This window comes from Numenius arquata, chromosome 6 (assembly GCF_964106895.1).
Source record: "Numenius arquata chromosome 6, bNumArq3.hap1.1, whole genome shotgun sequence".
Lineage (NCBI taxonomy): Eukaryota > Metazoa > Chordata > Aves > Charadriiformes > Scolopacidae > Numenius > Numenius arquata.
The window spans coordinates 38,243,606-38,258,380 of NC_133581.1; positions in this window are offsets into that span (position 1 = coordinate 38,243,606).

Genomic DNA, 14,775 nt, shown 5'->3' on the forward strand with positions numbered 1-14,775 from the left:
TTTGCACATACTCTCCCAGTCTCTCTTTTTATGAGACTATGTTCTTTTAAAACCAACAGACTTTTGGACAAGAGCGTCATCAAAAGCTTTCAGGAAATCAAAATGCACTATATCAAGAGGATGACACGTGCCCGAAAATCTCAGCTGGATTTGCAAAGCATAGATTACTGGGTTTTTTTAAAGAAAAGCTTTACTGACACTTCCAGAGAATGTCACATTTATCCATGTCTATTATTTTTATTCTTTATCACAGCTTCAGTCAATTTGCTTGATAAGAAAATCAGACTTACTTGTTTGTAGACTTCACAGCCTGCTTATTCCCCACCAGCAGGCACCCCACGGGGTCCTTTTAGAAGTGGGCGTTAGGCTTGCCACCTGCTCTTTCTCTGTTATAAAGCCTAATTTATTCAATAGTTTGCCCAGAGCGGGTAGTGGTTCAGCAGCAACTTTGAGAATTCTTGGGTTAATACCATCTGTTTCTTACGGTGTTTGTTATTATACGTTTTATTGATCTGTTCTAAAACCTCTTCTGCTGACACTTCACTTCGAGACAGTTCTTCAGGCTCGTTCCCTGTAAGTAAAGGCATCGGTGCAGCGACCTCTCTGAGCTCCCATGTGGTTATCACTAACGTAAGCGGCTCTTTTAGCCTTTCTGCCGCAGTCACAGCATCCTCCGGTGCTTCTTCCAGAGCTCAGCCGTCTGTCAGCCCTACAGACATGGGGAGGATGCTTGGTTTTCATGTGGTTTAGAGGGTCTTTATTAACAATTTCCATGCCTTTAGCAGCTTGCTTCTCAGAATCGGTTTTGACAGAGCTTCTTATGTTTTTACGTTTCACATATTACAATTTTTGTGCGTTTTCTGTTTTGCACCTTTGGATACAATTTCTGGTTTTTGAAAGATGTTGTTTTACTTACAATTGCCTCTTTCCCTCTGTTGTTTGACCATATTCCTTCTTTTCGGTCATTTAGGTTATTTTTTGATAGGGATATATATTTTATTTGAGGTTGCAATATGGTGTCTTTAAATACTCTTGAAGGCATTGTACTCTTTTCATTACTCTCCTTCATCCTCTAGAATAGTTTCCCGGTTACCACCTAGTTCCCGTTCTGAAGTTATATTTTACCCTAGTGATTTTTTTTCACGTCTATAAGGTTGCTGAATTAGAATACAGGTGGTTACTGCTCTTCCTTTTGAAGACAGTTGATTCAAGGGGCAATCATCAGTGATTTCTAAGAATGTAATTTTTGCATCGTGCCTTTACCTTGACACTTGGCTAACACTCGTCGGGAAAGGGGAGGTCTCACTGCAGCTGCGTTTTCAGCCCTTGCAGGCTCTCTTATCACTCACAGTGTTGTGCAGACATCGTTCCACACCTGGCCCTGTAGTCAAGACGTCACATCATATTCTCCCCATTTAAACATGAAATTTTAATGTGAAGAATTTCTGTGATGCACATTTAGAGATCTTATTTTTTAACGTTAATTTGTATTAACCAGATACACCAGTCGTACAGAGTTTTTGTCCCTATGCTTTCCTCAGCATCAAGCACCAGCATAAACCTCTAATTTGCTCCTCGATTTCCTAGTGTACCACTAATTATTACCCTTTCACCAAGTACCTGAGACCAACTGTCTCGTCTATAGCTGCAGTTTTTCCACATAACCCCACTGTTACTTCTCCCAGTGCTGCTGTTACCTCCATGAACATGCACCACCAGCTCCACAGCAGTATCTCTAGGCAATTGTCCAGATGGCTCATGAAATTTGCCACTTCTGCACCTGGCGGAGAAGTCATCACGCATAATATACTTATGTGGGCTTCTTCCTAAAACGTGTAGTTTCAAAAATAATTAAATTAGGAAATAAAGCCCCCCCCCGCTTTTTTTTTTGGCTAGATCCTCTCGTTACGGGGGATGTTTATATGTTGTTTCCTACGAGGCATGGAATAGAGAGAGTACAAACTCAAGAACCCTTGCGTGAACGTTTGCAAAGCTATTTAATTATCTTCATACAAGTATTTCTTCAAAGCTATTGTTTTCCAATATGTTTGTAACTGTTGACAGTCATTAGGCTGATAATGTGTGATGGCTTTATACCAAGCTAGTGGGCCAGTGTGCCAAATTTCTTTGCATTTGACCGCATTTATTTGTGTCCGGTCTCTTGCTGTTGACCTGATAGTCACATTGCAGGTCTTTGGGACAGAGTAGGAAGGTTTTCTATTTATTCTACTTTTCCTGAGTTTCAGTTAAAGTAGGGTAATAGTCCACGGTTACCAATTCTGCACAGGCTACACATTCATCCCACCTGGTCCAGGTGGGCAGCCCCTCTCTATAACACCATCAGCATGCGCATGGTCAGACAGTGGAGCAGGCAGGGAGTCCCTATCACAGGAGTTGACAGACACACACACACATGGGCTCCCCTTGTAAGAATTAACTTACAGTTCATGTGTGACAAATGCACGTAACATCCTCTATACGCGGACGTACTGAACCTGCGTGATGCGATGCCGAGTCTCCAGCAGAGACAGCTTTAAAAGTTTAGTTCGTGCAATGCAGTCAGAGAGACTGCAACCAGTAAACAATTCACATTTTCCTCTGGTATGCAGCCTCAGTACGATAAATTCGAACACCTTCCAAATCTAAGACAGAATATTTACGTAGGACTTTGTAGGCATTCCATCTTCTGATGATTATTATGGGGTTTAGTGGTTTTACTTACAGTATCTTGGTCTTTTTTATGTAGCTGAATGAATAATTTAATAAGTGACCCCAGGAAGAATCTCAGTTGTTGCACTGGCATTGACAGATCTTCTGAGCGGGACGATCACGTCCAGAGGCAAATGCTGTCACAAACAGTGATTTTACAGAGCTATTAGCAGCGCACAAACCGTTCAGTCAGGCCTGTGGCATTAGTCAAACCTCTTTCACCACAAATACACCTGCCCTCATGCATTTGAAGACTGTAAGAAGGAATTCCAGTCTAAGATCCTTCAAACTCTCATTTCTTCTGGTTTCTTGCATTTAGCTCTGTGCAGTCTTGGATTGTGTACTCTTTACTTCATTCTCTGTCCCTGCAGTCCTTGCATGCACATAACACCTGGGCAACCCCTGTGCTTCCCTTGTGCTACTTTTTCTTTCGCACAAGATAGGAATTCCCTTTTAATTTGAGTCACTTGCTGTGAGAAAGAGGAATTCCCAGAGCCTCGCTCCATCCGATGGCATACAGCCCCCACACAGAGGATTAAGGAGGGTGACTAGTGTCTTGATATATTTATTGCTTTGCAGAAACCCATTAATTCTATTGAAAAGGTATTGGGAAAACGGTTGGAAACTCAGCTTTAGAGAAAGATGGCTCATACCGTGCCAGCAAGAAAATGACTCCATGGTGACCCAGCATGCTCTGGAAATCATTTCTTTTAAGATGTCAGAAGAGACTGCACATTCAGGCTATGTTAAAGCCTCTCTTCCCATTTCTGCTAGATTTTCTTTAGGAGTACATGCAGTAAGTACATAAGTACATGCAGATGAAGGCATTAAAGGTGTTTCTGCATCTTTGTTGTACAATTTACTGGTACGACTAACTGTAGAATTCACAAACAAAAACAGGCCAGGGAACAAGAACGGAGCAAATAATCTTGGAAACGTACAGAGTCTGGGTCATTCCCTCATTCATCTTCAGCTTGATGGAAGAAGGTCTGCAGTAAGTGAAGGATGGGGCTGCTGTAATGAAGCTGTCGGCAGTAACAAAAGTCATTTGTGCATGGCCCACCACACTAAATTACTACTGACTGCCTAAGACGGAGCTCTCATCAATCCAAACACACCTGCTGGGCAGGGCGATGTGGACCATGGGGTAAGATGTCGTTATTCTCTCAGGGACGCCTCTGCTGGTTCTTCATCATCTCACATCTCTCCTCTACATGAGTTATCATTGATCAAGTCCTGTTATTTCTTCAGGTACAGAGCCATGGTACATACAGTAACACCATTACTCTTCCTTGCAGTTCACATCTACCTCTGAATTATTTCTTGCCTTTTGAAATGAGTTATTGTCCAGCATCTAAGCATCTAAGCTCTTCTTTTTTTCCACTTGTGCCCTGAATATCAATGCTGGAAAATGAAAAGGAATAGTCCACTTAAATCTGTACTTCCTAGACTTAAGCCATTCACTGTATCTTCTCTAAAACAGGTGACTGGACCACTTCTAATAGAGCTTTGCTCAGCTGAGGCTTATGTACAAGTCTTTTGTAGAGCAGGACCTGAACAAAAAACAAATCCGAATGTTACCTGTCTGAATGCAAGGGCAATCGTCAATGTAAAAAAGTAAGGTTGAACACGTGTGTAGCAGACAATTAAATTTCAGTAACGTATCCCTTGGCTGTGATTGTCAGAAAAAATCAGTAACTGAGAGAAGTATTTGTTCAAAATTAATTCTCTGGAATTAATTCTTCTGTACAGGAGAGAAGGATGGTATGTTGTTTACATAATCAGCACTCTCTAATTATATTCTTTCTGATGAACTCGTCACACCTTGACATTTATTTTACATCATTTCCACTGTATCAGTCTCAAAATTAAACCAACACTGAAGTCTTTACCCCTGAATCTGTCTCTTCTGTATTTGCCTGGTCCCGGGGACTGTTTCTTCTGTAAATCGGCTGCACGGCATCATGAGAGAATTCACATTTCTTAGATGTTTGCTGAGTAAACTTATGTTCGGTGTTGTTGGAACATCAGTTATCATTTTAGCTCTGTACACAAAAACCGGTCGCTTAGTGTCATCTTCAAATGATCTGTCCTGCAACCTGTGCTCCCGTCCTCAGGCTCTGTGCAGACCCTACAGATGAGCCATATGAGATTCTGGGTTAAAACAACTGCAAATGGATGCTGCGTCTGTGTGATCCCTGTTTATTACTTATACATTTTCCACAGCTTTCCACGCATTTGTTCAGAGCTGCACTCAATGGATAACTCCCATTTGGCAAAACTTAGGCACTTCGGTCTAAGTTTTGTACCCAAGTTGCACTTTCTGGTTCTGATGAAGACCTGAAGTGAACATGCCAAAAGAGAGCCTGAAAAGCTGCCCTTTTGCAGGTGTCAGAACTGATCAGAACACTAGTGGGGTTATTTTGGTTGCTCATCTTCAAACTGGTAATAAGTCATGGACTTTCTTAAGACATTGGGCAGAGCATGAAGTACTCATATCTTTTCTCATTTCTGTATCTATCATACATGCAAAATAGCCATTGTCTTCATATAGAAGGACAACAGGTGGACAACAGGATGAACCATGAACCAGCAATGTGCCCTTATGGCCAAGAAGGCCAATGGCATCCTGGGGTGCATCAGGCAGAGTGTGACCAGCAGGTCGAGGGAGGTCATCCTGCCCCTCTGCTCTGCCCTGGTGAGGCCCCATCTGGAGCACTGTGTCCAGTTCTGGGCTCCCCAGTTCAAGAAGGGCAGGGAACTGCTGGAGAGGGTACAGCAGAGGGCTACAAAGATGATGAGGGGCCTGGAGCATCTCTCTTATGAAGAAAGGCTGAGGGACTTGGGTCTGTTTAGTCTGGAGAAGAGAAGACTGAGGGGGGGGATCTGATCAACGCCTATAAATACTTAAAGGGTGGGTGTCAGGAGGATGGGGCCAGTCTTTTTTCAGTGGTGCCCAGGGACAGGACAAGAAGAAATGGGAAAAAACTTGAACATAGGAAGTTCCATCTAAACATGAGGAGGAACTTCTTTCCTGTGAGGGTGGCAGAGCCCTGGAAGAGGCTGCCCAGGGATGTGGTGGAGTCTCCTTCTCTGGAGACATTCAAAACCCGCCTGGACACGTTCCTGTGCAACCTGCCCTGGGTGGACCTGCTGTGGCAGGGGGATTGGACTGGATGATCTCCAGAGGTCCCTTCCAACCCCGTATCATTCTATGATTCTGTGTGATTCTGTGAAATGTGATTCACTCTCAACATTCCACTTTGTGTCGTGGCAACACAGTTTTGCAATATCTATCACCTCTACCTTGCAGCATTGTTAGCTCTGTATTTTCAAAATGGCTTTATTGCCTACATCAAATGTGCTTTGAGACTCCAGCAATAAAAGTTATTAGCGTCTTAAAGAAACTAATCGTTTTCATTTGCAAACATAAACCTGGCTCTGTCATAAAAATCAATGAACGGAATACATCAAGGAGAAATATTGGAAAATGCCAGGTTAATATTTTGGAATATTGGGATGAAAACGTGCCTGGAGAAATGTATTTGGTTACTTAGAAGAATAAGCCAGTCTTTTTTCTATTAATATTCTCAACTGTTTAGCCTTTCAGATCTATTCTCAGGTAGTAAGTCATTAGACGTAACTTCCACATTTACGGTTATGAACTAGGTTGGACACTGAAAAGGGGTAAGAAGAAGGTGGAAAAACAACAGAAGGAGACAGAAACACGTAAGAGGAAGACCTTGATTTTTGCTCTACTCGTGCTTGTTTAGTGGATAGGATGCGCTCTGTGGTTGTATGCATCTATGAGAGAATATGTATATCGATATTAATATGTGTTCATCAAAATGAAATTATTGTGCAGACAATTTGAAGAATTTTATCCAAGTCTCAAGGGCAAACATTAACAATTAGGAAATAACAGAATTAAGGCAGTGCCTGCAAATTTAGTTTGGCCCCTGGTATGTCTGCATGATGATACAGCTCTTAGTCCCATGATCACATGCTTTTGTTTACAGAGAACTGTTGTCTCAGTGTTTGGAACTGACAGGCTGTACTTAATGAACAGCTCTTTAATATTTGATTTTCTTCTTATTGTTCAGTATGTGCTCTTAGTCCTTATTTACTGCATTACAACCCAACCCTGCTCTGAATACAGAACTAGTCATTTCCTCGTGGACTTTTCTGTGCTGTTCATGACTAATATCTAAGTGCTTCGCAAACATTAATGAATTGATCTTCCCAAAACCCAGGTGAGGTGAAGGCTGTCATTATCCTCCCTTTTGTAGGCTGGAAACTGAGCCACAGAGGAGTTAAAAATCAAACATAGCCACTAACATCAAGCACACTATCTGAGATGTGTAGCACCTAAGTTTTCAGAGTATTTAGCAGTAGATCTCATTTTGTATGCTGAGAGCACATCTCTGATTGACTGCAGCTACAGTTGTGAGCATTTTACACTCCTGCCCATCAGGAAAAAGAGCCTCATGCTGGGCCCCCTGGGAACAAGGAACAAACTGTTAATGACCCCGGCTGAAAACCCCACTTGGGTTTGAAGTCACTTTCTAAGCAGCACATCAGAATTCAACAGAAAAGATGAGGATAAAACCTAATTCCTTTTTTTCAGCATAAGACTGTTTTACCTGTGAGACTCTCCTTTCTCATCTTAAAATTCCTGCCCCAGAAACCAAGCAACTTCTACAAATGCACAAAACATGAAGGAACAATCCATGGAAATTTCTTACACTACACCACATGCATTTCCCATTCGTTATTCTTAAAAAAAAGTGCAGGTGTGTTCCCTCTTAAGTCATAGTTTAAATTACAGACATCTGGAAGTTGATTTAAAACAAGCCCAGAATCTTTTGTCCTGATGTGGTTAGGAAAACATTGCTGTGGAGGGAAAGACAGGTATCATCATGGACAATAAAAGCTGACTGGAGACACTTATTTCACGAGCAGTTAATGATAGGTTTGGTCTTCTGTTCTTTCTGCACCTGTGCCCTCGGAAACACACCCTTGTCTCGTGGACCAGATGGAAATGAGCAAAGAGCCTTTGCCACATAATATCACCACTTTTGTCATAGAATCTTAGAATCAAAGAATAATTTAGGTTGGAAGGGTCTTGAAACTTTAGTCATCAACCTTTGCTATTTTAAGAATGTTCCTAACTAATAGCAATTTAGAACCTTGCTACTAGTAATTTCTCATTCCATTCATCCTCTGGCCTGCTTATTACTGAATGAATGAGCAATATTATCAGCCCATTCTCTACCTAAAGATTCTAAATATCTAAATTACCTATCTAAAAACAGTCCTGGATAAAGAACCTGAACCTACACCCTTATTGCTCTAACACAGAGGGCTGGCATCCTCCAGAGTTAGTCTGAATTAGCAGTAAATAATATGAACCTCTTTTTTAATGCTCATAATGATGTGAAGTGTGGTTCAATATAAAATATGACAGAAAACTAAAACAAGTCTTAATGCAGCTAACATGACAAAGGAGGGGGTTTCGGTGCCATTTATACAAGTCTAATCAGGAACAGTCATCTGAACAAAGCAGCCTCATAGGACGTTTGCCAAATGGCCATTTTAATGTCATGTAGTAGATTAAAACCGAATGGGAGCATGCTCAGTTCCTGAAGGTAGGATACGAGCAATTTCTAGCACTGCATTGACTGCAATTCTTTATTCTAGTGCAATGATTAGTCAGCCTCAGCATCTGCATTATTATAAGCAGTACACAAGATAAATTGATAGATTTCTTCATTTACCTTGATCGTAATAATACTGTTCAGTAATTGTTGCTGAAGAATGGAGCGGGGTGAACGTTGCAAACACACCCTGGCAAAGCTAAGAGGTGGGGCAGGCTAATGAAATATGGCAGAGACTGAGTGATCCTGCCAATAAAATTACCCAAGATGTCACCAGTAGTTTTAAACCTGGGTTTTCTTTTCGTTTCTTTCTCTTCTTCTTTATTCTCCAGTTTTGCCATACTCCGTACACTATTCCTTCCTTTTAATGCTAAAATATTCTATTTATTTGGAAAACGTCATTGCAGAAGCCACTGTCCAAGGCAAATACTTCAGTGAAAACTCCTGTTATTTCAAGGTAAGGTAGTTTCTAGCCTGAAATAGTCACATAAATGAGCGTATAGGTATTTAGTGGTCATCCTAAGGAATCAAAGAGTTCATTAGGGACCACAACGGCTTTCTGTACCTCCTGTGTTCACTGGATGCACGTGCCCTGGGAACATTGGATTGCAGTGCTATGAGTTTCTTTGGGTTTCCGCTGTGCGGGTTTTTTTGCCTCTTTTGTCCTCTCTCTCTCGCTGTACTGTGTTTGTTTTTCCCCAGATATTTTGTCCTAAATCTTATTGCTTTCCTAGTCTTCCCATTTATTCTTCCTTCTTTCCCAGTTCCTTTCTCACCTTCATATTTCTCTTTGCTTTCTTTTTGTCTTATCTCTTCTTTTAAACCTTTTTTTCACTCCGTACTCAGTTCTACCCTCCTGTATCCTCAGTGTCTGAAGTCCATATCCCCATCTCTTTTCCTACGTAACCTTCTTTCTAGGCTTAGATTCCATTCTTTCTCTTGCAGCTTTCGTTATCTTTCTTCCCTGTGACTCTACTGACCAGTGGCCAGAGAAATGGGTAAATATCCAGAGAATCCACTGTACCTTCCTTTCCCAAGTAATCCAGATTCTCTTTATGAGCATTATTTGTATTTTAGAAGAAGTGAGACACCCAAAGTGATCCCTTGAGGGCCAGAAATAGTACATGTAGGATAGTACGTATGGGAACAGCACATTAAGAAAACAACTTTCAGTCATGTAAACAAGACCTACAAAAAGAAGAGGGAAGGGAATATTATCACTATTTTAGAGACATTAAATCTAAGTGATTTGAAAAAATATTTCTGGAAGCCTAGGGGGAAACCCCATCAGATCTTGACTGAACTCAGATGTCCTTCCTCTTGATCCCAATTCCTCAAGTATAAGGCCATATCTGTCTGCCTACTACCGTTTGTCCTGCCAACTTCTGCTTCAGGCTGGAAGTCTGCCTTGGACTCTTACAAGGAAGAGCAGGACTTGTCTGTCAGTCTGTTTTCGCATGTGGCTCTCACTTCTTTAAAGAATCAAGGCTGAAGAAGTTCCCATGAAGAAATCTGCCTACAGCAGACAGAAATAATTTGTTTTCCTGTGTTTGCATTTTAATTGAAACCTAAAAGCAATGAGAATAAAAGAAGCGGCATGTGCAGGTCATGGTTTAGAATTTTCAGCCAACGAAGATAACCCCAGCAATGCTCAGAGAGGTATTTCTCGCTGTGGGAATGCCTGACCTTTTGGGTCAAACCCTTTCTTCTAGTCTTTCCTTTCATGGCAGATGAATACGAACTTCAGTGCAGAGACACAAGTAAGTGCTGACTGGAGAGAATGGCAGTTTGTGATGAGGAATAAAAGACTCTTCTCCTGTGTTCACACAGGAACAGTCGGTGTATTTTTCTTCTCTCTCTCATCAAATGGCAACAAAGCTGCTTCTCCAGCCACCAATTATACCACACAACTTCACTGGTGCAAAGATAAAAGGACTCAAATATACATACCTCCATCACTAAGACCTAATAATTAATCACCTCTAACCCACTTAGCAGCCCACCCCCAGTCAGCTTGTAATGGTCATTATTTAATGATACAATTGCAACACCAATACAAATTGAACTTTCAACTGCTGTTCAAGTACATCCTAAAGAATGGGGCAGAGTTAATCATTTCAAAAATACAAAAGAAGCGAGATTTTTTTTTTAAATATGGCTTTGTATTAGAAGAAAAAGAACAAGCTGACCCCCAGACTATCAGCCTGCCTTCTCAGGTTGCTATAGCCATTCAAACAAAATGTCCAGGCTTTTGCTCCAGGTGCAAATTGCCAGAACTTCCCTTATTTGATGTAATTCTGCCCTGAAGTATTCTAATGCTGTCTGTGTCACAGCTTGAAATTTTCACGAGTGATCCTAGCTGCAGGAGCAGCTGCTGTTTTGTGAGACCTTTACTATAGCAATTTAGCCTGTGTTCAGATATTCCATGCAGGTCCAGCTGCAGAGGCATAAGATGCTACCTCCCTTGGTAGATCCCCTCCTTTGGTGCCACATCTCTGCTGGGGGTTGCCCACCCCACAGCAGGGCCAGCAGAAGGGAAGGAGCCTGTTCTGTGAGCGATCCTAACCCCTTCTACGATTCTGTGGCTGGATCCTCCTCTACTGCCCCCCAAGGGAAACATTTCAGCTGGAAACACCAGGTCGCAAAGGGAAGAGATGTCTGCTGACTTCCTGTTTCCTCTTTCGGCTTTCCTTTTCCCCGTGACTGAAACGAGAGCTTGTTCGGCGTGAAAGTATCCATGTGCTTTCCATGCGTGAAAAATACAACACGTGTCACCCAATTGTTGGAGTTGGAAGGGACCTCTAGAGATCATCTAGTCCAACTCCCCTCCTAAAGCAGGGTTGCCCAGAGCACATCACTCAGGACTGCATCCAGGCGGGTCTTGAAGATCTCCAGAGAAGGGGACTCCACAACCTCCCTGGGCAGCCTGTTCCAGGGCTCTGGCACCCTCACCGGAAAGAAGTTTTTCCTCATATTTGAATGGAACTTCCCATGTTCCAGCTTGTGCCCGTTGCCCCTCGTCCTGTCACTGGGAACCACTGAAAAGAGTCCGGCTCCATCCTCCTTCAACCCACCCTTTAGGTACTTGTAAGCATTGATAAGGTCTCCCCTCAGCCTTCTCTTCTCCAGGCTAAAGAGCCCCAGCTCTCTCAGCCTTTCCTCATCAGGGAGATGCTCCAATCCCTCAATCATCTTTGTTGCCCTATGTTGGACTCTCTCCAGTAGTTCCCTGTCTCTCTTGAATTGGGGAGCCCAGAACTGGACGCAGTATTCCAGTTGTGGCCTCACCAGTGCAGACTAGAGGGGGAGAATGACCTCCCTTGACCTACTGGCCACACTCTTCCCTATGCAGCCCAGGATTCCATTGGCCCTCTTGGCAACAAGGGCACATTGCTGGCTCATGGAAAGTTTACTATCCACCAGGACCCCCAGATCCTTTTCCTCAGAAGTGCTTTCCAGCAGGTCCATCCCTAACCCTAAAACGTAGATCCATCGTAGGTCCATCCCTATCCCTAAAATGTAGATGACCTTGAATTTGTGTATACAACAGACTGCAGTTTGCACTTCACAAACCGCTTGGAAAAGTTTGTTGAAGGCATCGTGACCTTGGATAAAATGTCAATTAGTCTTCTATCCGCTTGGAATGCTTTTGTGAGCATTTTGCTGCATCCCCATGTAATAGAGCTGCCTCTAGAAGACAGTAGTGACCCTGAGCGGTTCCCGAGGTGTCAGCCTGCCCTGTAGGAGAATGCAAGCTGACATGTCGAACTGGCCAGTGCCACCTGCAGTCGCTCCTAAGACAACATCTAACAATTATAAAACACGTAACCTGAGTTAACAGATGTATCTTGTTTTCTCTTCTCCCCTTGCCTGCCCTGCCTTAACACAATTTAGTCTGCAAGTTCTCTTCTCTGAAATCACATAGCGAGAGGTTTTGATAAGCTATCACCGTGTTAGACATCTCTCGGAGGAGGATCTGAGGAGAATGTGCAGAGACAAGGCTTCGCATTCATGCATATGAATTCAGCGACGTATCGAGCTGCCTTTCTCCCAGGATGTGAAAATTCAAACAGCGCAGACAGGGCTGATGTGACTGGAGCTCACAAATCATAGCTGCGCTCCCAAAGCCTTGGCAGCCTTCCTCTTCTAATTGGCGTATGTGATTACTTCTGGGGCAGAGCAGGGTTGGGTTTTTTTTCCCCTTCTCAGTTTTCTTCATCAAACCCTAAGTGCTGACTACTGGAGACTGCCATTGAAAGATGTCACTGCAGGGATAAAGTCTTCCCGTTATTAATTTCCCTGGTAACAAATTATGTTTGTACATTGAAAGACACATAATTCGCAGAAAGATGCATTTTTGTCTCTCCATAGTAAAGGGCTGTAAGTAGACAGAAGGAGTTATTTAATAAGATTTTTCACTCTCTACTGCGCTCAGCAGAAGGGAGAGCACACAATGGAGAGGTCCCTTTTCTGGTCCTTTCTCAAGGCAATGCAGCTAAATCATCTCCTTCCATATTTGTCAAGCCCACTGTCTGCAGGGTGAGATTTGGCACCTGATTTTCCTAAGCAGCTGCATGTTTGCAACTGCCCATGAAATCAGTGTCTGGAGTGTCTTGAAAAAGGTGCCCAAGATTAGAGAATTCTTTGAAAAGCCAGAAAATGACTTTGTTTCCTCCTGGGATGGGAAAGGAAAGTGAGCATAATGATACAAATACCTCTCAGTTTATTCTAAAATGAACAGCTTATATCTTAATCAAAGAGCCACGAGCATTTTAGATGAAGTGTGATGCAGCAATTAATAACAGTTGCTGTTCAGGGCCCAGTTTCCTATGTTGCCATCGCATGAGCAAATTCACTTCATGTACAAAGGACCTTTGTTTTTTCTCTTGGTATTTTCATAGTGGCACTACTTTGTCACTGGATAATTCTCAAATGATAGGATGAATAACTAGATAGGGATGACACTGTCCAGTATATTAAGGCCATTTATTTCCTGTATCTAATATAAATCATTCTGTTTGGCATTTACCACATGTTCTGGATCCAAAGCCTCCTGAGATGCAGGCTCCGAGTGTAGACGTTATTTTTCATAGCTTGAGAATCTTGTTCGCAAGGCTTCCTCAATGGAAATGGAGATATTTAGGAGTAATGCTATGGAAAATGTTAAGTAAACAGTTTATTCTTCCAATCTGCATGCAGAAAAATATATCTGGGTTTGATTTGTGTTAGAGTTATGTCTATCCTAGATATTAGCATTGAGGAAGAGCCGCAAAAATAACAGCACAGGATAAGGTTTTACCTTGCATCTGGCCCCACATACCACTGTCATGGTTTATGAAGCCACGAATGAGCCTCGGTAGATCATTTCCCAGGCAGAAAACGTACCTGGGGAAGCACAGGGCTTAAGCTGCCTCCTTCGTAATTTTGCAGGAGAATGAGGATCAGAGGCGGCTTCACACGCAGAAGTGCAATAGAGATTGTAGCTGGACGGCAGCACATCAGCACCCTTCCCCACCGGTTACACCTTCGGCTGTTAAGTCCAGTCTTCACTGACAGGGGGACCTTCAACAAATTCATGTAACTTCTCACAAGAACAGAGATGCAGACCCATCTGGCCAAACTCCAACATGCAGAGGAACTTTTTATTGAGTAAACTGCCCTGGACTTTCAGCATTTTTCATCATTACTTGTCTTAAAGGCAGTGTGTCTTTGAATGGTGTTGAACTTGCTGTCACATTCAGCACTAGAAGTGGTGTCTTAGTTGTTGAAAAAGCAATTTCACTGAGCTAAGTAATAAAGTGCCAAAACCACCCGAGGGCTTCAATGGAATCAGCATAAAACCTGTGTGAAGCTGAAAAGCAGAGGATAATTTATGAAGACAGAGCAATTATCAGAGATAGGATTCTGTCAAGGGCATAGGAGCAAACCAACTTGACTCGTATGGGGAATTGCAAGACTACCTTTAATGACCACAAAAGGTTAGGACCTTTGTTCTGTATTTCTGGAAATATGGGAACGCTGGTAGAGCAGCAGCTGTTTGGTGCTACGTCGACTGGTTGAGATAAAGACTCAGAGTGATCTCTCTGATACAAAGACATTGAAAAGATGGAGAGAAACCATGCACACAAAATAGCTTATGTAAATTGCCTCTGGTGGTGCTTCAAAATGCAGCCTAGGTGGATTAATCAGTGTTAAAAGAAATGGCCAGCAGAATAAAAATTGCTGTGATGTGTCTAGACTTCTCTTCAGGGAAAGAATATCTTGGTCCTGAGCCATGTCTCTTGATTTGTCTATGGAGTTACAGGATCAGCTATCATTAAGCACTGTTAGAAGATGAAAAGCTCAGCTTGGAAGCTGGGAGCTTGGGTCTGGCAGGAGGAGGAGGGCCAGGTTGCTGGATTTCTGGAGC